The sequence below is a fragment of the Anabrus simplex genome, chromosome 1 (genome assembly GCF_040414725.1).
Source record: "Anabrus simplex isolate iqAnaSimp1 chromosome 1, ASM4041472v1, whole genome shotgun sequence".
NCBI lineage: Eukaryota > Metazoa > Arthropoda > Insecta > Orthoptera > Tettigoniidae > Anabrus > Anabrus simplex.
Genome location: NC_090265.1, coordinates 1,258,052,188 through 1,258,078,765, shown reverse-complemented (window position 1 = coordinate 1,258,078,765; position 26,578 = coordinate 1,258,052,188). Strand labels below are relative to the sequence as shown.

The window sequence follows — 26,578 nt, the reverse complement described above, 5'->3', positions numbered from 1 at the left end:
AGTTCTACGTGAAATTCGAACCACAGGGACGGGGCTTTCTTTCCAACAATGCCACTTACATTGACTGGACTTCGAACCACAGTCGTCTTGATGAGAAGTCAGTACTCTGCCATTTGACCATTACGCAATCAAGGGTGTATGATGATTGGTCCTCTGCCTGAAGGTCTTCGCAGAGTCAGGTACTGGCTATAAAATATCAATCCCCACCCCCAAGTCCAATTCAACCTACCTTCACAGCCATATTTCTACACAATTTACCGCTGACTGCACAATAAATAGTGTTACTAGCATAGTTCATATTTCAGTCACTTTCTTATCGTCAACGATCGGTCTGATATAGGCTGATGAAAGTAATCAATCAATCAATCAATCAATCAATCAATCAATCAATCAATCAATCAATCAATCAATCAATCAATCAATCAATCAATCAATCAATCAATCAATCAATCAATCAATCAATCAATCAATCAATCATCTGCATTTAGGACCGTCACCTAGGTGGAAAATTGTTTATATAGCCTTTTCTTAAATGTTTTCAAAGAACTTGGGAATTGGAGTCCAGCGACACCTACAGTAGTGTACTGCCTACGGAGCCTGCTCCCAACTCCCGGTCACCAGTTAGAGATCAAAGGAGAAGAAGAAGACACAAATAAGAAACAGAAACAACGACAACAAGAGTAGTTTACATTGTCCTTCGAACACATCAACCATTAACTACCTCACAACTACCTCTTCAAATGGGAACATATAAGACCCTCTGATCGGCACATAAAAGAGAAATAAAGAATATGATTCATTATGACAACACGACGAACGAAATCAATAACATATTTTCAATTTCCTGAATTGTTTGTATTGCTCGTGGTGTATGCAATATCCAGTGTCATTTCCTGGATGGGATTTGCTGTGATGGCAGTTCTGATCGATAGAAATATCTGCTACTGCTAGTCAGTCATCCTTTTATAGCTATGCCACATAGACCGATAGCACAGTTGAGAGTGGCGTATTTAGTTCTCTGTAATGCCGAGGGACACGGTTTTAATTCAAGCTTTTGTCATTTAAAGTCGAATGCCCAAATTTTGAATTTGCAATGTTCAAATGGACAGTGGAGGAGAAAATGTTAAATTGTTTTTTACAGTACAAATGACGCCTCTTGGCCATCCAAACAGCATCTTGACAAAAGTTTTGTTTTACGAAAACAAGGGCTGGCATACAAGGTTTAACAGATTTTCTAATAGCAGCAATGCGGATCCCGAGTTCGTTTAAATTTGTGGGCCATGGTAGCATTGACATAACACCAGAGGAAAATACCACATGGTGTACTATCCGGCGATTGGCGTACTACGCATGGAATCATACCACACACCTGAACGACTGAACGTTTTCCTGCCAGCTCCACCATCTTCTAACTGTTGCTGGAGCAGTATGCTTAATAACAAGTTTCTTCTAATGACCGTGAGAGGGAAGTGATGGTGCACCTGTTGTGGTTGAGTAGGAAAGTGAAATGAAATAAAAATTCACATCTGAGAGGCCTTGATATCCTAATTATTGAATCGTCGATGTAGCCTACAGTTCTTTACCCACATCTCAGACGGTGCACAAATACCGCAGCTGTGTGTTGACACGTAAAATAAGTCTCGTGAGACAACATTCAGTCACCCCGGCATTTCTGACAATCGTTACACGTTAAAAACAATGGCATTAATACTGGAATTCGGATGCTTTTCAGTCGGATTCATGAAGACAACTGAAGAGCCCTAAATCAAAAGAAGTACTTTCACTAGGATGAGGGTCCATAAGGTCTGAGCGACTTGAATACCATAGAGTTTCTTTTAAATTCAATCCCGAAAAACATCTGAAGTGTGTGGGATGGAAAACTTAACGCTGTAGATGGAAGCGAAGTTGCCAGAGAGTTCATTTTAAAATACAATTGGAAAACTTCAAAATTCAAAATATGGGAAAGCTAGGGGGAAAATTTTAACACGTGTGTTTCTCTCTATCCCTGTGATAACAGAAGTCATTAATTCTTGTTGAAATAAAACTATTCTGACTGAAATAATACCTTTGTTAGAGATGAAAGTGAATATTTGCTATACTCCAATATTGCAGACCTTTAACTGACTACCTTCCATAATAATAATAATAATAATAATAATAATAATAATAATAATAATAATAATAATAATAATAATAATAATAATAATAATAATAATAATAATAACAACAGCGTGTCCTCTGGAGAGGCGTAGAGCAGGTCTTTCGAGTTGACGCCCTATAGAACACTTGCGGGTCTGTGAGGATGGAGCCTTGCCTAAGAAGAATTCTAACGCTGAAGATGGCAAGAAACCTAAACCCCGAACTAGACGAATCAACTCGGAAAGTTATAATAACCAACCTGGCTGGGAATCGGACCCGGGAGACATTGGACCAAAAGTAGGCATGATAACCATTTAGTCTTGGAGCTGGATGACGATGATGACAGAGTGCTGAAGAGCAATATGACAATCTGAACAAGGTAATTAATTCAGTTTTGATTACAAGAGATATTGAGGTTGTCAAAACACTAAACAATAGTAGACGATCAATACTAAAAATTGTGGACTTGGCAGGTTCGATCCTGGCTCAGTCCGGTGGTATTTAAATGTGCTCAAATACGTCAGCCTCGTGTTGGTAGATTTATTAGCATGTAAAAGAACTCCTGCGGGACAAAATTCCGGCACCTCGGCGTCTCCGAAAACCGAAAAGTAGTTAGTGGGACGTAAAGCAAATAACATTATTAAAAATTGTGGAAGTATTTTAAGATGCGGCATTTCAAAAATATAGCTATTTTCATATAGATAGGCCAATATATTTGTTTTGGAACATGAAGCGAAATGAACACAATTTGTTGCACCTTGTGAACTTATTTTGTAATTTTACTACATTTTGCCATATTTTCCCATCTACATGGTTTAACACCCACTCTCCCTCTCTCTCTCTCATCCCAATCACAACTTATATCTGCGTTTTTAAAAGATTACTCAGATTTATTTTCTCTTATTGAACAGATTCTTTTTTTACACATATCTTTGAAATTGACAGGACGGGAAAGGGTAGTGCTGACGCTGATTCGGAAATATTTGATAAGATAATCAGCTATGTGAGAAACGATATGGAAAGGAATGTGATTTTATCGGGTGATCTGAATTTACCAAATGTCAGTTGGGAAGGTAATGCGAACGACAGGAAGCATGACCACAAATGGCAAATATGTTAGTTAATATGGGAAGAACAGCTGATTCAGAAAGTGATGGGACCAACTAGAGGGAAGAATATTCTGGACGTGGTGCGGGTAAAACTAGACGAGCTCTATAGAGAAACCGAAGGAATAGTCGGTGTTAGTGATCACGAAGCTGTTTTTTGTCGTAGTTAAAAAACGTGATAGAAAGGAAGGTCTTAAAAGTAAGACTATTAGGCAGGGCATTATGGTGTTTAAAAAGTAACTATGATCGGTGGAAAACGGTGAATAAAAATGTAAACAGACACTGGGATGGGTTTAAAGCAATTATTGAGGAATGTGATAACAGGTTTGTATCTTTTTTTTCTCTTTGTTTTACGTCGCACCGACACAGATAGGTCTTATGGAGACGATGGGATAGGAAAGGCCAACGAATGGGAAGAAAATGGCCGTGGCCTTAATTAAGGTACAGCCCCAGCATTTGCCTGCTGTGAAAATGGGAAACCACGGAAAAACATCTTCAGGGCTGCCGACAGTGGGGTTCAAACCTACTATCATCCGATTATGTTTGTATCTTTAAAGGATTTTGTCATTTAAGGCGTGCCAGTTATCTGAAGAAAGTTCGTGAGTGTTATCAACATTTTTCTCATCGTGAAACAGAAATTTACATCACCATATTTTATATTGAAGATTTCTCGATTCGATAGTTTTTTTGTTATCCTGTATATATTTTTGCGTATCCCATTTTTTCATGGAATGATAAAGCTCAGCTAGGTATAAATCGATACGGAAGAATTATCTGGCGCAGAAGTTATACACATATTTTATATTCTTTTTCTTCAACAGCTGCTAGAACGGAAGTAACATTCAACATAAGATCAGTACAGAAATTATATATATAGATTTTTAGGTATTCCTTCATTTCGTATCAACTCAAATGAGTTTAGGAACGAAAGATTTGATATATGAATGATAACTAACCATAACCTCTCATTACCCACAACACTCGTTGACACATCATTAGTTCCCAGATCTTTAATTTCATCCCGAGTTATTCTTTTTATATAACCATCAATATGACATATTACTTGTAACAGTTATAAAAACCAGAAAATTCCTTGTCAGTATTGCGGTAAACAATACAAAGGACTTAAAATTCACGTTATCAAAGCCCATCCAGAAGAATATCGTGAATCACTTGTAAATACGACCTCTTTGACTCCTACACCTAACCCAAATGTAGGGTTGGAAGATGTCGACTCATCTTTATCATCGCCCCATTTACAAGAACCGGATTGAACGCGGAGACGTAAATAATACGTATGAAGGGGAAATGACGAGAGGAATTTCTGCACACTTAAGGTGCGCATATCCCGATCACAGCGTGACAGAAAGAACGCAGGTCGTGTCTTACACAACCGAAGAACATTCGATATTAACACTTCCGGGAACGCAAATTCGTACGATAACAAAAACAATTCACAAGAGCCGCGGGAAGTCAAATGTCAATAATGTATCCAGTATTTTCGTGGTGGGAGGGGCGTATCCATCCATATTAGTCGCTCTCATCCCGACCGACATCGCGAAAGATTGCTTCAGAATCACACGGCCAAGGTATCTCAAACAAATATATCCGGTCCAGTCCCTAGCGAAGATCCCAATCCTAGGGACGACAGGGGGTATATCAGATAATTCAAGTCTAAAGTACAAACAAGAAATTCGCGTTTGGAAATCAAAATTTGAACAATTCAACGACGATCATGGCTATAATAAATTGGTTCAAGATTTCGCATCATTCCTCTTCACATCGATTAACCTCCTGCCTGGTCCCAAACACCCATCAAGTAAATTTTATGAGGCTAGGTTGAAACGCCGTCTAGCTCTTAATGAAAAACACCAGAGTCACTCGTCAAATCCACAGCGTGCAGACAAACGTGCCCGCGAGAAAAAGGCGAAACAAATATAACTATGAACTGACCCAATACCAGTTCTACAATCAGAGACGGAAGACAGTGAGGCGGGTGTATGAAAACAAGTTCAAGATGTGTAAAATCGACCTTGGAGATCCATAGCTCCTTTTCCGATACATTTTCCCATGAAAATTTACACGAAAGGGAAACTTACCCTTAAAAAATTACTGAAGCGGAGCGTGTGGAAATTAATGAAACGTTCGTGCCCAGCGTGTCGAAGGAGGAAATCACTGCTGCCGTCCATCATATCGCAGTGGATACTGCACCGGGCCCAGATCGTGTTTTGATGAGAGCCCGTTAAGACGACGACGACGTAGAGGCTATAATCGCAAAAATAGCAACCAGAATGCTATAAACTGGCGAAATTACCGAATGTCTACGGAATGCACGAACAATTTTGCTATATAAGAAAGACGACCCGAAGGCCGTGTCGAACTGGCGACCCATCACTATCTATTCAGTCATTAGGAGAGTAATAGAAAGAGTGCTTGAGAGTCGCCTACGTGAGTACATCCACTATAATGAACACCAGCGAGGATTCTGTTCAACTCCAGGTACCGTTATAAATACTTCCATTCTCGGCGCATTGTTATAATCTGTTAAACAGAGGAAAGAAGAAATCACAATCTGCTAAACAGAGGAAAGAAGACATCACGGTAATTCTTTTGGACATTCGAAAGGCATTTGACAATATCGGTCACAGCCACCTTCTACTCCACAGTCCGAAGGAATACCTTCAAAACTCAGGGACGTAATTTCCAGTCTTCAGACCGGGAACGTCACTCAAATCGAAGCGCAGAAGGGTAGAACAAAACCTATGCTCATAAAGAGAGGTGTTATGCAGGGATCTCCATTATCACCAGCCCTCTATAACCTAGCCGTATATCATATCTTAGACGAGCTAAACGAAGATAGTCTCCCGCGGCATTACGGGGCATCTCTGTCACCCGAACTACCATCTATAACCGTAATGGGCTTTGCCGACCACACCGTCATCATCGGGAAGAACAAGGAAGCCGCCTTAGATCTTACACGACTAGCCCACAGGAGGTTCGAAGAAACTGGTCTTGATATCAATCCACAGAAGTGTACAGCGATATGTGTAGTCCGAGGCGAGTTGAAGCAAGGGTCGCTATCCGTGGAGGAAGACTGTAGCATTGACTTAATCGGAGATGGCGAACAAATTCGTTACCTTGGAACTACCTTCAGGGATACTTTAGTGTACGACGAGACTGCTGTAATGAAAGACCTTCACAATAAGCTCCAACTTCTAACATCGTCGCCACTGCTTAAGGAAGACCAAAAGCTCACAGTACTAAATTCCTCAATCTGTCCCACCCTGATATACCCTTTCCTGACATACAGTTTCAAGAAAATCGCACAGAAATTTTTATCCGATGGCGATAAAATGATTAAAAGTGCAACAAAGGAGATATTGCAGTCGCCGACGGATACCCCAGATGGCATGCTCTACACCGAAAAGAAATACAAAGGACTCGCTCTTTTTAAAACCTCGTGGGAAGTTCACCTACAATGCATTAATGCCTGCAATATCTTGCTGAAGACTAAACATCTACTTGGTGTAGCTTCGAGGGAATCTCATGCGGAGAGTCGAGAATGTATAGAACGCCTAAAACTAACAAACACTGATACCCAGAAAATAACCGCCAGGAACGGCCTGAATAAACCAGCACATCCAGTACAAACATGTGAAGAACGTACGATACTAGGAAGATCCGTGAAGAGCTACGAGAACGTCAATTCACCTCCTGGTGTTCACTACCGTAAAAAGGACTCTGAGTACAACTTTACAAAGAGTATACATCAGCAAACTCTTGGGTGCGAGATCATACCGGACTGTCTTGTAACGAGTGGAGAGAGGCTATAAAGGTGACTGCTAATGTTTCTGCGGTGCGCTCGGTGCCAGGCAGATCCCTGGACAACAACCTCTGTCGGCGCTGCCACGGAGAGAAAGAAACTCTTGGTCATGTCCTGGGATTCTGCACACGCGGGGAGTTCCTAAGAAACACGCGACACCACCAGATCAGATCCTTCATTGCCAAGGAACTGAGAAAGAAGGGATTCAATGTACATGAAGAGGTACACGGACTGGCCATAAATGGTAGTTCGCAGAGAATTGACATCATAGCGTTTAAAGACAACAGCTCTCAAGGATTCATATTAGATCCGACTGTCAGGTTCGAGCACCATAGTGGTCAGCCAGAGGAGGTTAATCTAGAAAACATTAACAAATACAAAACCTCTATCCCTTACTACAAATCTAAATACCACCTTCAGGAAATCGAAATAATAGGGATAATGGTCGGAGCTCACGGTACCATACTTCGTCACTTCGTCGCCACATGGAAGCGCTTCCAACTTCCAATGAAGCTCATCCCCGAAGTCGCGACCCTCGTAGAATTTCGAAACCTAAGCATACTACTCTGATACACACTTTCACTTCAGAATCTGAAGAAACAGCAGTCATTCCATGAGTTCACTGCGGATCTTGCCATGGCACTTATCCAGTCAGAAATTCCAGTCCACAAATCCTGCATTCAAATCAGTCTTTGCGAGGTACACGCATAGGTCAATACTGAATGAGAGAACTCTGAGAAAAAATTACATACATCCAATTTATGAGGATGTCTTCGAGAAAATAAAAAAAGGCGGTCGGCAAACATGAAGTGGGATTTATTTCAGATAAAACCATCGACGAGCTGCAAATATATATTTAAATGTGCAGGTATTTCCATTATCTGGTGAATGGGTGAAACCTATGCTTTTTAAATGTACAAACTCGAGAAGACAAATGCCTCCACAATAATGCAATCATTCAATGACTCATGTATGAACATATGGCCAGTGGGCATACAATACCAAAAAGTCAGAGTTGTGGTGACTGATCAAGCACGCTACTTGCTTCCAGCTTTCCAACAACTGAAGGGCAAGTACCCCAACCTCAGCCATGTGACATGCATTGCACATGTACTACACCGTGTTTGTGAAAGTATCAGGGAGGATTACAGCAGAGTAAATGACTTCAGTGCTGCTCTGAAGAGGATTCTCGAGAAAGCTCACAGCCGCTAAATTTTGTGCCAAGACGTGACTGGACTTCACTCTCCGCAGTTTCCTGTCACCACAAGGTGGGGTATTTGGATAAGATGCAAAAACTCTGATAAAGTCAAATGCTTCATATTACACTCATCGGGCGCAGCAGCCATTAAGCAAGTCCAACAATAAATTAACAAATAGTTAGTGTTGGAACTTTTTGCAGTGCATGGCTACAAGTATTTGCCCGACGTAATTCATAGTTTGGAAGAAGAAGGTATTAGAGGGAGGAACAGTGGAAGAAATTGGTGTTAGGGACAACCTGGTGGGTTATGGATTTGCTAAAGACAAATTCGAATTATATTTGAGGAACAATGCAGATGTGCAAACCTTTGCAACTTTGACTGAACTCCCTTTACGAGTGCTGGCAATATTTGCTCCAATTGTTTCCGCAGGTGTCGAGAGGAGTTTCTCTATAATATATAGCGATTTACTCAGCACAAAGCGCCAGCGACGTGCTGTAAAAGCACTGAAATATTGTGTTTAATCCAATATAAAAAGTTTATAATTATTGGCACCCAGTAAATGGGATAAAGGAAGTTCATTTAACTGGTATAAATCTTAATAAAGAGACTTCATAAAAACCTTTTTAGCACGTTTTTGTATGTATTTTCAGAACTCCCCCCCCCCCCTACCCGTTTTCTGACCATGCTTTCCCTACTAAGAATTAGGAGCAGCATTAGGTGCGTAAGGGTAGAGGCGATGAAGTAGTGGACAAGACGCTAAAGTCTAAACTCAGAGATCCTGAGTTCGAAATACTACGGTTTGGGATAGAATTTTTAATAAAAAACGTCACATGGTGGCAAGATGTGTATTCTCGATTAGTCGAGACGTAGCCAATAGGAACTATGAACGAAAGAGAATGGGAGAGAGGAAGAAAACAAAATATGAGTAATACGTGTCGTTTAGGAATTCGCCGCAACGTTCCAGTCTAAAGTGTAGAGGACTGTTGAGATCATGTTCCTTCAGGAAATTATTCTGGCAACCTACTACTCATTAATTTATATGCAGTATATATTTCTGAGAGCAGTAAATTTCAAAATATGTCGCACAGATAAAGCAGTGTGGACACATCCGACAGTACATTGTTATTAAATACTTGTTAAAGGTATAATAAAATTATTTTGTACATGTACTCGACAAGGTATATTTTAGTAGGGCAAGTCATTGATATTCATTAGCGAGCCCAGATCGATACACAATACGGACAGCTCCATGTAGCGGAACACGGGACGCAATATTTTATTTAGCATATCAAGTTGCAGCAATTTGTTATGTGTTGCGCTGCTTGCTTTACGAACAACGGAAAAGGTGGCAGTTACCAGGGACTAATCTTAGGAATGAAGCCCTTTTGAACCTGCAATGAGTTCAGTGAGTGAACACGGTAAATTCAAGATTGGTGTTGCGTTGTTTTAAAATATGTTACGTTCTATTGCAAACCGAAGTTCAAGAGACTGCAGTTTTCTTCAAATTGTTGCCACTCTTTAGTTTTATACCGCCACCACCTTTAAATTCCTTGTAAGCACTCGCACTTTGCACTACCATATTGGTAACAGAAAACAGTTAAAGGTAAGCGATCGAATGGAGCAGAGATCCAAGCAGGAAGTTTGTGCTGTTACTCGATTTCAAAACGCGAAGAATGTGCCACCTGCGGAAATTCATTGTCACTTGGTGGAAGTCTATGGCGAACGCGTGGTCGGAGTGTGGCAAATTGGTGCTCCGAATTTCGAATCGCGAGAGTGATAACAGCTGACTGCGTGCGGAGTGGCAGATCTACAACAATCGGCATAGCAGAGAAGTGATTGTCATATATTTCCGGCTATAAGAAAAACATCTTAGTGGACGTAGATTTTAAATCAATTTTTACCTCAGTAACAACAGTGGAATGCTCAGCGGTCAAGTTACCACTCTTATTTTCTTTTTAACAAGTTGCTTTACGTCGCACCGACACAGATAGGTCTTATGGCGACGATGGGACAGGAAAGGGATAGGAGTGGGAAGGAAGCGGCCGTGGTCATAATCAAGGTACAGCTTCAACATTTGCCTGGTGTGAAAATGGGAAACCACGGAAAACCATCTTCTGGTCTGCTGACTATGGGGGTTCGAACCCACTATCTTCCGAATGCAAGTTCCCTAACAACAAGGCAAACTCGCTTGGTGCACCATATTTTACATCAGTGGTATATGAAAACTTACCCGACGGTTAGACAAGTGCCTCAATCACCATGAAGACTATGTGGAAAAATAAAGAGCCGCGTGAAGAACACAGTGTATAGTGTGTTGGTATTGTATGTGCCTCGCATGTAATATTTGATCAGACTTAATTTTAGTTATTATCAAAATATAATAATAATGTTATTGTGTTTACGTCCCACTAACTACTTCTGACGGTTTTTGGAGACGCCAAGGTGCCAAAATGTTGTCCCGCAGGAGTTATTTTACATGCCAGTAAATCAACCGTCACGAGGCTGACGTATCTGAGCATCTTCAAATACCACCGGACTGAGTCAGGATCGAACCTACTCAACCGTCTGAGCCACGCAGTCCGCTATCAAAATAGAGTTCACCTTACAAATAGGTAACCGAGCTCGATAGCTGCAGTCGCTTAAGTGCGGCCAGTATCCAGTATTCGGGAGATAGTAGGTTCGAACCCCACTGTCGGCAGCCCTGAAGATGGTTTTCCGTGGTTTCCCATTTTCGCACCAGGCAAATGCCTGGGCTGTACCTTAATTAAGGCCACGGCCACATCCCTCCCACTCCTAGCCCTTTTCTGTCCCATCGTCGCCATAAGACCTATCTGTGTCGGTGTGACGTAAAGCAAAAAAGGTAAAATTCCTGTGCTTACCCACAACAAATGTTATATCTATATGCTCAAGTATTTCTTAGAAAAGTGTACCTGCGAGGAATTATACAATACCCTGCACTCATTTTTTTCTTCTCAGCGACTGTACAAACTATTATATAATGCTGAGAAATATGAACTGTAAACTTAACTTTGGGATTTCCAAGCAGATTGAAGAGGTGAAAGGAACATTATGTCGTTTTAGCGAGGTTTGCGTACCAAACGTCCCTAGAAATGTCTCAAAACCTAGTGGGGTCTCATTTCAAGTCACAATTATGTTGCGAAACTTACTTTTTCAGTGTTTAGGCGTCATGGGATGCCAACATCCGTCGAATATCTGAGGTAAAGTTTTCACGAATAGCCTATAATATACTTCACTCCTGTCGTCATTCGAAAATAAAATGTAGGTAAAATTAAGCAGTATGACCTTGGAGACTCCTATCTGATAAAATTATGGTTGTAAAATTGCACTACGCACTTCCTTCCAGTTGATTCCAGAAGAAAGTTACAAGTTACAGGGTTGATTCCTATCCTTATTTTAGTAGTCCTGATCCTCCAGTAACACTTTGACGGGTTTTGGAGACGCCGAGATGCCGGAATTTTGTCTCACAGGAGTTCTTTTACATGCCATTCAATCTACCGACACGAATGTTCGACCGGATCTATGACATTTCCGATCGCTCCAAGACCGGTATAGCATACACCAGTCATATGACCTGATTCTCAGCTCTAGTTCGAACATCATTGTCCGCAACCCTAAAGATGGTTTTCCGTGGTTTCCTATTTTCACACCAGGCAAATGCTCGGGCTGCACCACAACTAAGGCCACAGTCGCTTCCTTCCCGGTCCTATGCTGCCCTGTCTCGGTTGCCTGTATCAGTGCGACGTAAATTAAACAAGAAAAAATAATAATTTGAATGCACAATTTATATATTGCAATTTTGTCACTTATAAAAATGGTGATCTTTAGCCTGGTATGTAGCAGATGTCTGAGACAGAAAAGGTTGAGTTAAGGGTAATGCTTTTTGTAAATAGCCAGCTCGTGTTGGAAGAACGAGTAAAAGGTAGCTGTAATGCGAAAATCCTGTCTTCTGAGAAAATGAACTAAATTGGGCTTTCATGGAAGTGGGTTTGGAACTTATTTGGCGTCTCGTCAAGATGAATGAATTGTAGGTGGGATGGCAATTGATAGCATAATGTTTAGTATACAAGTGCACCAGGTAAACGTTCGTGTATTGTCAAGAATTCCCTCTGATAATTTATTCCTTCCTTTCAGTCGAGGTTGTACGCGATGAACTTCAAATTTTCAGCCGACAGATTTTTTTGTCAGAAAGTGAACTAAATTTTCGAAGAATTCGATTGTGTCTGGTATTTCCACATTCCTACTTACACTGGATTTCCGCAGTGTGTACCATGTGAGAATTCTTCGGTATCTGATACCATTCTCAGATGCCAAGGAACGGATTCACAGGATGGCACGTCATATCTCAACTTTTCTACATGATTAATTCTTCCTGGCATTTACTCAATTTACGGCGGTTATCGCAATTCTAATGGCGGATGCCTTTCCTAACGCCAAACCTATGTGGCGGCATTTATTCATTGTTGTGTGTTTTTATGGTGTGTGGTAATGCGGTATGTAGATGAAGAGAAGTGTATTAAGATAAGCACAAACTCTTAGTCCCCGAGTCAGAGGAATTAACCACAAGCAGTTAAAATATCCGAGCTAGCTGGAAATCGAGCCCGCGGTACTCGGAAACCAATGTCAGTACGCTGAATATTCAGCCAAGGAGTCAGAAAACGTTTCTACATGGATTTCTCCTCATTCCCTAATTCTGGAGCTCCACTCCCTTAGCGGTAACGAACTATTTTGCCAGCCTAGTCCCAATTAGACATATGATGAAGCCTGCGTTAGGCTGTCATTGAAAGTAATATCCCTACTGGTCATTTCTATTCATATTCTGTCACATACACACACGGACAAAGCCCTCGGTGGGTGTTGTACGCTGTACGCTGTCCGCTTCGTTAACTCCTTGATTGCATCCGGGAAACATTGCTGATGACTTCCCCACAAAGGACACGGGACTCACTGCCACATTTAAATACAGTATCCAGCTCCAAACCTCTGTTGTGTCCAGAACCAGACCACGAACAGAAAAGAAAGTGCTCAGCTATAGCATAATTATAGTTCGGATCCTTAAGTGGCAACCTCTTTTTTTTATGAAAAACCGAGGTATAGTTTCTTTAAACTTTCAAGAAGAATAAAATGATTATATTTTAGAATATAGGATGTGCATTAAAACCTTCAAATCTAAATCTGATTTACCATTCGGAGATTACGAGTAGGCCTACAATTCTCAGAGACTGCTCTCTTCAGGCGTCTTTCACTCACTCCAGGCAAACATTTGGGTAGTAGCTCACTCAACGACAAAAATAGATCAATTACGTCCAATACCTCAGAAATAATAATAATAATAATAATAATAATAATAATAATAATAATAATAATAATAATAATAATAATAATAATAATAATAATTTCTGATAGATTTAGTTGGCAACACCACTTATGGCAAGCTCAAATGCCACCAGAAGTATGCAATTTCAAGGCAGATGACACAACATCAGCAGGTTCAGCGAGTAGACACCCACTACAGCAGTGCAGCAGTTACAGTTTTGTATTTTGACGAACACATGGCTTTGTCCCATTGTAAAATTTTACTCTGTTCCAAACGTTTTGAGCCGGCTCCGTGGTGTAGGGGTAACGTGCCTGCCTTTTACCCGGAGGCTCCGGGTTCGATTCCCGGCGGGGTCAGGGATTTTTACCTGGACCTGAGGGCTGGTTCGAGGTCCACTCAGCCTACGTGATTAGAACTGAGGAGCTATCCGACGGTGAGATAGCCACCCCGGTCTAGAAAGCCAAGAATAACGGCCAAGAGGATTCGCCGTGTTGACCACACGACACCTCGTAATCTGCAGGCCTTCGGGTTGAGCAGCGTTCGCTTGGTAGGCCAAGGCCCTTCAAGGGCTATAGTGCCATGGGGTTCGGTTTTTTGTTCCAAACTTTCTGAAATAAATATGTCTTACAAAGCTAAGGGTCATCCGAAAATTTGTTTAACGAAATAGTGTCACGCAACAAAATATGTTACCCAACAACAGTAGGCCTGCCTTGAAAGCTGCAGAGGCCATGGATCTGTATAAAGAGAGCTGCACAGGATCTGTGTCATGACCATCCATCAATACTTCACATCACAGTAAGCACGGTTGCTAGGTAACTAAGCGTCACACATTTTATTGAAAGACGTGTTTATGAACAGTTTATTTTCCCAAAGATAAATTTCCAAAATTTGTAAAAATATACCATTCCTTGTACTTGGAGCACAAGGAAATGAAATGGCGTATGGCTTTTAGTACCGGGAGTGTCCGAGGACAAATTCGGCTCGCCAGATGCAGATATTTTGATTTGACTCCCGTAGGCGACCTGCGTGTTGTGATGAGGATGAAATGATGTTGAAGACGATACATACATCAGCCCCCGTGCCAGTGGAATTAACAAATTATGGTTAAAATTTCCGATCGTGCTGGGAATCGAAGCCGGGACCCCTGTTACTAAAGGCCAGCACGCAAACCATTTAGCCATGGAGCCGGCGGTGCACAATAACAAAAGTAGGAAACCAAATATCATCCAAAATTATGGATTAGACTGTAACGTATTTTTATCCAATAAATGCAATAATAGGATACAGAGGTAAAGGATGATGAAATGTGAAACCGAAATACAGAAACACATACTGATCACCACAATTATTATTATTATTATTATTATTATTATTATTATTATTATTATTATTACAGCAACAATAAATAGCATACCGCATTTTTGTCTTTTACGTCGCACCGACAAAGACAGATCTTATGGCGACGATAAGATAGGAAAGGTCTAGGATCAGGAAGAAAGCGACCGTGCACTTAATAAAGGTACATCCCCAGCATTTGGATGGTGTGAAAATGGGAAACCACGGATAACCAACGTCAGGGCTTCCGACAGTAGGTTTCTAACCCACCATCTCTCGAATGCAAGCTGACAGGTACGTGACTCAAACCACGCAGCCACTTGCTGGGCAATCATAGTTTTAGTGCTTTCTCAGGCAGTGCTTTTTCAGCACTCACTGATGTCTAACAAGTGGTGTGGTGAGAGGACCGAGTTTCAAACTTGAGGCACAAACAGAGGTCACACGCTTGTGACAAAACGAGAGCGGAAGCTACCAGTGGCCGTTTTCGACAACGCTGGTCTTCGCTGTACGACAATCATCGGCAGGCATGAAGATGATCCTCCATATTCCCACACCAGACAAGTGCAGGGGTTGTACCTTAATAAAGGCCATGGCCGCTTCTTCCCAAGCCCTAGTCCTTTCCGATCCCATAGTCAACGAAAACCTATCAGTATTTAGCTCGACATTAAAACCGCTAGTAAAAATGAAACATGCTTTCTGATATTTTATCCCTACTATCTCGAGGCTTACTGGAGCCATCCAGAATAATTTTGAGTTTCAGTGGGAGATTCATCAGGTAAAAGTACAATCTGGGTTCCACCTGGATTTGAACATAATACTAATAATAATAATAATAATAATAATAATAATAATAATATGCTCTCTTCAGCCAATATAATGCCAACCTGGCATTATCGTAGGAACTGCTTCATCCCTGCTAAAGATTGCCTTGACTTATGCATCAACGACTGAGGTTCGACCTCGCTTAAAACAGCTGGCGTGTTGGGGCAACCTACGCAGGCTTCTACGTCCTGAACAAGTAACTCTATAAACCATCAGTGGCTGACGGATAGTTTTTCTCCAACCATTAGAATGTTAAGTTTAGGGTAGTGCCGTACCGGTACCTGCTTCGGTTTTAATGTAGGAATTTTATTAACTTAATTTATTTTTTTATTATGTAAGTTTTCTGGTTTCTTCAAGCAGTGAATGTAACCACCCTAATGGGTGCCGTGTCTTAAAAGGAAGCACTACTGTGGACCCTCGTTTCCCTTTTCTTTACATTGTTTTTTTTTCAATAGGATTTCCAAATGTAACCCCTTCTTCCATTTTCTGCTGTTAAATAATTTTCTCGTAGGCACAAGGTAGTATGGGTTTATCCTCTGCTTCTCTTGGGCTCGTGCCCCAATAGGGTTTACCCACTGATCTCTATACCTGGATGGCTGGTAGCTTGGGTAGCAGTAAGCCGAATAGAAGATGAATGGCGTAGTAAGATGGCAGCGAGCGCATGGTGCAATAGACCACGAGGAGCGCGCTTGCTTTGTTTATGCTTAGTTCAGTGACGCCAGGCCTCTTGATTGTAGTTTCACGAGTGTTCTGTGCTGTGTTATTGCAAAGTAAATAGTAGTGTATTTTACGAATTTAGGTTCGTTGCTTTGTAGTATGCTTGTGAATTACAAGATTAAATTTAAATATGTATGTGCTTATCTGAAATATGAATGAAGAAACATTCTACGGGGTATTAACATACCGCAGTATTCAGCTTATGGATGTACAAACAGAACCGATCAGCAGAAGGAGAAATCATTTCATCGGGGAGTTTTAATAATAATGTTATTTGCTTTACGTCCCACTAACTACTTTTTTAAGGTCTTCGGAGACGCCGAGGTGCCGGAATTTAGTCCCGCAGGAGTTCTTTTACGTGCCAGTAAATCTACCGACACGGGACTGTCGTATTTGAGCACCTTCAAATACCACCGGACTGAGCCAGGATCGAACCTGCCAAGTTGGGGTTAGAAGGCCAGCGCCTTAACCATCTAAGCCACTCAGCCCGGCTCGGGGAGTTTTATACTGTACATAAGAATCTTCCTAGGGTAGTGTTTTGAGTTTTAGGTTTATTGTATCTTATTTCGCATATTCCGGGAGCAAAATGGCAATTAATTTTTGTAGGTTTCCTTTCTCGAGACCCGAACATCTAAGATCATCGATTAGGAGTATCAGGCGGGAGAATTGGGAGCCTTCTAAAACAGCTGTTCTCTGCTCGGATCACTTAGAGGAAGACTGCTTTGATAGAAATGGACAAACTGTACACCTTAGAAGTGATGTACAGCCAACTGTTTTCAATTTTACTGAACATTAACTGCAAGTAAAGATTTACTTATATATATATATATATATATATATATTTCTCATAATTAAACTGACGGTTTCGATGAAATAATTGACGTGACCTTATAACAATCTTAGAAAATGAAGTCTGGAGGAATTCTAGACCTTATTTACATCAGTAATAATTATGGGTTTCAGACACTGGAGTGGTGGGAGAAGGAAACGTGTGGTGGGTGTTTGGGGCTATTCCATTATACTATTCGTGGTATTTGGGACTCTTTTAATTGGTGTTACATATTTCTGATGATGACCATCAATATCGCCTTGCTAGCTGAATTTAATTAAAGAGGTCTGTAATAGTACATTAAGCTGCAGGTAATGTGATATATTGACTAGTTTTGAATATTTGCTGGTTTTACAAATGTGTACATTTGCTTCAATGATATTTTAATTTGATAATATGCGCGTTATTTCTTGGAAACAGGAAACAGAAATTCATTATCAAGCACCGATTACGATATGTCGAATCTAGGCCTGTATATTGAGCTACGTTTATAGGTACATCATTTTAAGAATGCATAATTTCGTTGCATACATGTATACAATTTACAGCAATGTTTCCAGAAACTGGTTTTCACTCGTATTGTGTTACCGATCGCTAATTGCATGTATTCAGCATCTAAGTTAATATTTGCCGGCCGTTATTATACACTCATGTTTATTGCTATCCCGGAGATTTACTGACCTCGGAATGACGTGTCAGTGATCCCAATGTCCTTATGCTTTGAGTGAACATGTCTCTATATTTTTAATTATTCCAATGCGCCATTAATTGCGACTTAAAATTGACTATATTATCATTGCTTCCCCATAAGGAGAGCTCGAGGTTGGGTACGCCAACATGGCGAACCGCGCGTTCAACTTGGCGTACTTTCTCCTGCAGCGGAGACCTGCCATCAGCGATCCATGTATAGAGATCAGTGGGTTTACCGCTACGAAGCGTCATGGGATCGCTTGCGTGGTTTCAACATCCCCTATTTACCAAATTTAATTTCTGATCTCTTTTCGGAATTTAACTTGTTCTTGGGCTAGATTGTAGCATGAGCTTAGCACTTGTTTACTTAGGGGATTTCCCTGTTGTATTGTCATTGACTTCCCTTGCAAACAAAAGGCCACTGAGTGTTCAATAGGATTTATACTGGTACGAGAACACGGGTAGGCCTTGGAAAATGGCAGTTCAATTATCCCTGGTTATTAAAGAAGCTCCGAAAAGATTCGGCGTGCTATAAAGTTACAAATGTTGTTACCAATTGTTATTAAGATTAATCGATCATCCATCTGTGTTATCTAAATTATTGTTGCTTGTTAAAGAAAGAAGAAAGAGAGACCAAATGTATCAAGATTTTCCTTTATGTGGTCATTTTATTCGTCCAGCTCCACGGCCCTGCCGTCTCTTTCCCCACCACCTGTGGACCGACCGTGACAGTACTAATAAAGAGAAGAAACAAAGGAATGCTGCCTGGACGGAGGAAAGGAGGGAACATAGTGGAAGAATAATGATATACTGGAAAGACAGGAATGCAAGGAGAGGAAGAAAATCACGAAGTTACATCTCGTAGTGCACAGCTTATCAAGATCGAAATAATAATAATAATAATAATAATAATAATAATAATAATAATAATAATAATAATAATAATAATAATAATAATAATAATAATAATAATAATAATACATTTGGAAGGGTTTCAAGTCGAAAGAACTACAAAGACGAGAAGAACCTTGACGGATGAACAGAAGAAACAGCATAGCGCCCATATGTAGGAGCACTGGAGGAAGGGGAAACTTCAGACAAAGAAAAATTAAATTTTAGCGTGATTCGAAGAGGTCAATTCGCAAACAAAAAATAAAAATAATACAGTCTGCTTTACGTCGCAACGACACAGATAGGTATTAAGGTGACGATGGGATAAGAAAGGACTAGGAGTGGGAAGGAAGCGGCCATTGTCTTAACTAAGGTACAGCCCCAGCATATGCCAAGTGTGAAAATGGGAAGCCACGAACCATCATCAGGGCTGCCGACAGTGGAGTTCGAACCCACTTTCTCCCGAATGCCAGCTCACAGTTGTGCGCCCCTAACCACACGGCCAACTCACTCGGTAATAATAATAATAATAATAATAATAATAATAATAATAATGATAATAATAATAATAATAATAATAATAATATAGAAAAAGAGAAGAAGAAGAAGTTAAATGTAATAAAGGTTTTTCAGTCAACGCTGGAAAACATGGCTTCATTCTTAACAAAAAGAAAGAAGTGTCAGCTTTAAGAGATTCCAGATTTCTTTAATGTGCCAGTGGATCTACTGACTCGCGTTCCTAGTATTCAAGCGCTCCTGGCATTCAATCCGTAAACTATCGTTAGGAGGCGAAGTGCTGAAGAACTACGATACGTTACCAGTACCTTGTTCTTGTGTCTTCTTACTATTCTTGGCCTTTCTTTTCTGACTTATTGGAGTTTTACCGCCTGACGCCAACTCTATGCAGAAGGATGTATACAATATTTCAAGTTTTCTGTGGTGATTGTGTGCAGGTGAATCAAAGTATATTAAAACGGAAACCCAGACCGAGCGAAATGGCTATGCGGCTCAGAGCACGGTGCTGGGAGCTTGTAATCGGGAGATGGTGAGTTCGAACCGCACTATCGGCAGTCCTGAAAATAGTTTTCCATGGTTCCGTGTTTCACGCCAAGCTGTATCTAAATTAAGGCCCAGGAATAAAATCCGGAGCTCTCACAATCGAAGGTCGGTACGGCGACCATCTGGCCAAGGAGCCGGACTAACGCGTTCTTGTGCGATTCCTTGAATTTAATTTCATTCAAGGAAGAGTACGGAAGCTAAAATATAGTATATAATAACTCCTGCTCCCCGACATCATTACTACGCAAGTTAGGTTCCCATACACGATCTTGGAAGTTTAAATACTTATATTTATCACATTTCAAACATGGATGTTGCTGAAAACCGCACTTTCTGTCGTAAAGTAAGAGATAATTTCAGCACTCGGCTTCATAGGAAGCAGTTATGCATTTCGAAAATCCAACAAAGTATGTTAAGATTAGATTCCACGCTTTGAACGAAGACGGTGAATACGTACGAGCTGTATTACACAGGTGGTCGCTTCTTAATGCAGGGAATTATATTTTTGTAATAACAAGAACTGTTCTAGTGGAATTCTCTATGCGAAGAGGTAAGTAGTAACATCAACTGATCCCACAAGATTCATTTGAAGAATATTCACTCGACTGGCTTTCCCAAGTAACTAAAACCCGTGCCGTCTTTGATGTTGTGATCCAGTCGGCTGTCTCATGATCGATTTGAAGCACACGCTAGAGAGCGAGATCTTAGAGTTTTCATTCGACGAACTGCGGGAAGACGAGGATTCCTTAATTAAAGTCATCTCGTGATAACAGAGAGACCTTAGCGCTCCCACACAGTTCAGCAATGTGGGTTTAATCAACATACACGACTTCCTTCTTTGTCCATCAGAGTATAACTTAATCTACATTGCGTTTCACGTGAAAAAATGTTTTCAGTTCCGTTGAAAAAGAAACAAGTTAATCTAGAAAATCCACATGTATTACATGCATCTACTTTCTATATTGATATAGAAGACAAAGCCATTTTAGCATCGGCCACGAAGCCCCTTGATGAAGAGGAAGACAACGACTGCCACTAAATTGCCTTCTACTATACATAAACTTAAACTATAAGAAAGAGTTGTTACCTCTACACCTGGACGCCTAGTACTCGTTTCTGGAGCTGACTGAGTGAACCCCAGGACTACGTGTCTCTCCAGAATTCCTCATTGGTACCAAAATGCATTCGTGAAAAATTTATTACAGTGTCATTTTCCTTATGAAGCCAAGAAAGAAAGGCTTCATACTCTCACAAAGCCCTTGTTTACAGGCAAATTTTACGTATAATCCGAGGAGTGTCCGGTAAATAAATGTACATCACAAACAGACTAGCAAACGGCCGTAGCCGTGTTGAAACACCGGATCCCGTGAGATCTCCGAAGTTAAGCAACATTGGGCGTGGTCAGGAATCGGATGGGTTGCCACGCGCTGTTGGTGGGGGGTAAGGGAATGGAAGAGCGGAAAGGAACTGGCCACCTTACCGCACGTAAACTCCGGCTCAGGAACACCTCTGCGGAGGTTCGGACCTGCCTTGGGGCAGAATAACCCTTACCTTACCTACAAACAGACTGAAAGGTACATTTGTAATGCTTACTGTATCTACACTGGCTTTGAACATGACTCTTTTGCTTTCCCCTCGAGTTCATCCGGCAGTGGTAGGCCGAGTCTTGTTAGAGTAACACGTGTTGGAAATGCCTGAGCCAATCCAGATTCCCTACAAATATTTCTTTATCGCAGCAATTGAGCGTCCAGGGAAAATCCACTGGGAAATTGTTGATATTTGTGCGAACATTATGAATAGACAAAGAGGTGTCGAGAATTCTCTGGAGAAGGACCGATATTCTTGAGCAGTAGACGTTTATGATCTTTCCTTACCTGAAGAAACACTTGGCCGACAAAGATTCGACGACCATTACAAGTTAAGTCAAGACGTAGTTGAAGTGAAGAGGCAGGCGGCAGACTTTTGACTCTGGGGTACAGGATCTTCTACCCAGACTAAGTAAGTATTAGAACAGTGGCGACAACAAAGTTGGGAAGTCAAGTGTGTATCATACTGGTAATTCATTTACAATGAAATTTTTGTCGACAAACATTACGTGAATGCATACTGGCCTTCGTATCTTTACTTTCCAGACACGCCTCGTAATTTTATTGACAAATTATTTGAAATAAATTAATAGAATTTGAACCTGAAATGGGCAGATTTGCTTGTTCAAAATGTTTTCTTTTGCTAGTGGTTTGTCGACACACTAACACATCTAAGGTTTTCGGCGACGCAAGGGCTAGGATTGGGAAGGTAGCGGCCGTAGCCTTAAGGTACAGCTCCAGTATTTTCCTGGTGTGAAAATGATAAACAACGGAAAACGATCTTCAGGGCTGTCAACAGTGGAATTCAAGCCCACCATCTCCCGAATGCAAACTCACAGCTATGCGACCCTAACCGCACGGCCAACTCGCTTGGTGTTTGCTCAAAACTGACGTCGGCCTTGTGCTGCCACCTGTTGGGCAATATTACAAGTTCACACCATGCCAACAATTCGCCTCTAACTGCCTCGCCCGATATTTGTGTTTATTAGACTATCTGTGCCTATCGTCTTACATTTCTGTTGAAGTACAGAAGAAACCTAAAAGTATACAATTGAATATAGTTTGCGTGTTTTGTTATTTATCGATTATATCTCACAACTAATTTACACAGGCCTTGCTTGTTGATATACTGCATCTACCTTCTTGAAGAACGAGGGTTACTAGATTAATTGTTTTAAATAAAATATAGAGTTTATGAAAGTTTGACTATGAATAATAAATGTAAATATTTTCTCAAAACTTTTATAAAGATATTTTTGTGCATGATATGCCGTGTTTCGAATTGAAAGTCATTGTTTCGCACAAGATGTTTTGAAATGGGAAACACACATCTTGTGATGCTGCTTTTTGTTTTAATTTCTACAACCGAATCCCATTCTTGCCTTAGCCATTTTACGAAATCACTTATATGCTATGTAACAACGTCTTACTGTCCTTAATCCCTTCTACTATTTTCCTAGTATAACCTTATTATTTGTCTTTGTTATGTGTTGTTCTTGTGGCAGCCTTGATAATTTTCAGAAAGCTAATAAAATAAAATAAAATAAAATAAAATAAAATAAAATAAAATAAAATAAAATAAAATAAAAAAAATAAAAAAAGGTTCTAGAAATGTTGACAAACTTTCAATAGTGCTAAAGAGTTAACTGAGTTCGTGATATTCTACTAGCTTAATAACATGACTCTTTTCTGAATGTTTCATTTAAATATCAAACTTCTTGCTTACTTCGTTGATACTGTTCAAAAGGAATCGAATGTCTTATGAATTGCCAACGCGTATCAGTCTTGTTTACTAAGTGAATTTAATTACTTCGAAAAATTCAGTAACCTATATTGTTGAGAGTCTGTAATGGTACAGTGTGTAGTTGTAATTCTGTACGACCAGATAATGGAGATATTTGCTCGAGAACTGGAATGCAATTCTATCTCTTAATTTACCTGGAATGGATGTTGAGAAAAATGAGTATCTAGTATTTAGGAAATCCAATAACAGCTCCGAGATTCTAACACACGGTATTCCTACTTCCAAGTCTTTTGGAGATGTACTGTTTATGGTTATTTTTACTTATGGTCCTTTAATTCGGAATATATTTTCAGACAGCCCGGAGTTCAGAATTCCGTCGCACAGGAGTTTTAACGTACCATGACTCGAAGTTGCCGCATTTAAACAATCTCAAATAACACTGATCTCAGCCAGGATCGAACCCCTACTCTTGGAAAGAAGGAGGGCAGTAACTAATTTATTGCCCCAAAGAAGTCATCAGAGGCGTGTCATGGAACACCAAGAGGACGATATGTCGATAATAACTAAATCAGAACGTGAAATAGTATTTTAACGTATTGTTTTAAATATTGTTATTTCACAAAGCAGACATTTCTAGGAATTTCAAGACTACAGGGGACAATCATTTGCTCTGCGCATTAAACGCACGTCAGTGTGCCACATTACCTAGCTACTTATTCTTTTTTAGTCACGCAACTGGAAATCAAATGACTTGGAAATTGGAATTGATTTTCTCTTCGGTCCTAAGTTCCTTAGGAGCTTTTATATTGAAGTGTGTTTGCGTTAACCAGCTTTAATTCAGCCATCGTTAGTTGAAGTCCTTCATCTCCCTCTGCCTAGGGAACCTACCACTTTTCCACTCTTCAAAACGAAGAAAGGAAGACGATTTCTGCCGGTCAAATGATTTGGGGTTGAATGTAGTCTTCTTTGTATTAGCTTAATTTTATAAGAGAGAAAGATTAACTAATTCCGAGTTAATATCGAATCCGGGAAGAGGAGTTTGAATTTCATTAGCAGAAATCTCACAAAATTTTACAATTTTAATTTCTGATTTTTAACGTTGCACCAGATTTAGGATGAAGGAAAATCAACAATTTATTCTATCTGCCTCAGCGGATCAAAGGTAGAGTGTCATACACATGATATCAAGTTCGCATGTTCCATCAAGGCTAAGGTAGTCGAGATCTGATGGGTAAGCGACGTATCTCTTCCCTCTATGTCCTGTAGATATATGACAAAACAAATGTCATCTTGATTACAATATTCCTGCAATTTTAGTTTGTTACATTATATGACCATTCCTTCTAATTTCCTCCTCTGTTTTCATTAATCTCATTAGTGTCTGATGTGTAATAGCTTTTAGTTTGGAGGGCCCGGTGGTTCGACTCCCTGTCGGGTCGAGGGATTTTAATTCCAAAACCGGCTAATTCTCTTAGCTTGGTAATTGGGTGTCTGTGCGGTCCCTAACATACGTGCAACTCACACACCACTCACAACACTATGCTCGACAACGCACGCACTTATACATACTTGGCAGGTGCAACCCACTCTTGTCGGATGGTCTGCCTTACAAGAGCTGCATCAAGCTAGCAATAACCACACGAAATTATTATTAGTCTCTGATAACCAAACTATCAAATTTAACACAAGGTGAACCACGAAGGGTGCTAAAATTCCTGAAGGTAAGTTGTAAACTATGAACTATACATTGCTTCTTCTGTCCAGGGTTGCCCACGACTAGTATGTAGGGCGAGATAAACGCTATGCCTTTCTAATTAAAAAATCCTACGTCTATGTTGCAAGGTAAATAGAGCAATGGTTTTGCTATTGGCTTTCCTCCCGGATAGCCAAGGTTCAAATTCTGTTGGATCCAAGTGTGGACATTTCCTCTGAAAATGCACGCGACGTCGGACATGGCACCTGACTTCAAAACCGAGGACAGAACCCAGTATGAACCAGGACGGTTCCAGCGGTATTAGCATTATCGAAGATAAGCTGCACGCTGATGCAGTAGTCCAGCCACTCGAGACTCAACCTGACAATACCGGGTTTTAATACCCGCGTCTGCTAGGATTTTCAGTATGACCAGCGTGTGGCGATAAGAAGGGCTTTCATCTAAATGTCCTGAGCCAACGCCACAATAAAGTAGGAAGATAGTGATGAAAAATAAAATGCGCAGCAAAGCGCAATCATCTCTGTGAATAAAATATAAATATCTATGTGTCTGTCTTTCTCTCGAAACGACAACACGTCTACACCGCTGGGCGTAATATCATAAAATTTTGCACAAATATTTTCATAGTGATCCGTCACATGACTGTTTATTTCAAAATATAGATCTGAAACTTCATTATTTGAGGAAATGTTTGCGAAAAATCGCGTAATAGATTACTCCCAGACCTGCTACTATGGTTACGTTAGCATAACAATGCTGCTGATGATGCTTGTTGTTTTAAGGGGCCTAACATCTAGGTCATCGGCCCCTGCATAACAATGGAACTGATATGAAAATTGTAGCCGACATATTGCTAAGCGTGGTGGAAGCATGTCGACCTGTATAGACGTTTCGTACAACAAAATATTCCTTAGTAAATTCTCCTTCCTAATTGACCTCAAATTTCTAACAGGGCAACTTCAGAAGCGCGAAAAGCTCCAAAACTCCTCAAATGTCTGGCAGAAATGACTTTAAAATTTAAAATTTTTAATTTATCAATTTAAAGTACAAGGTAATTGAAATACGAACCGTCCTACATTAAACTTGGGTAAATTTTGAAAATGATGATACCTAGCATATACTAGTAGGTTTTAACACAACCCCGATTGAAAGCATTACAAAAACGATTACAGATTTTGGCTTACCTTTTCGTAGATACAGTACATGTAGCAAACAAGCTGCTGCCGGACTATGGGACGAAACTTTCTTTACATCGGTTTGTTTTCAGAGCGAATTTGCTGTACGAGAGTGAAATCTGGATGGACTCAGGATATCTTCTGCATAACTTGCAAGTAACACACATGAAAGTAGCGAGAATGATTGCTGGTACAAACAGATGGGAAGAATGACAGGAGGGTATCCGAAATGAGAAGGAAAAGACCAAGTTAGGAATAAACTTGATGAATGAAGTTGTACGTAATAACCGCTTCGGCGGTGCGGTCATGTGATGCGAATGGATGAGGATGCGTTACCAAGGAGGACAATGGACTGGGGTTTGGAGGGTAAGAGAGGTAGAGGGACCCCAAGGCGACGATGATTATCAAAGTATT

General features: G+C 40.5%; 1 protein-coding gene across 1 annotated transcript in view; it reads right to left on the bottom strand.

The window, feature by feature from the left end:
• The window catches only part of LOC136858647 (furin-like protease 1), a 618,861-nt gene that overhangs the window by 324,917 nt on the left and 267,366 nt on the right, over positions 1–26,578 (bottom strand). The window lies entirely within an intron of this gene.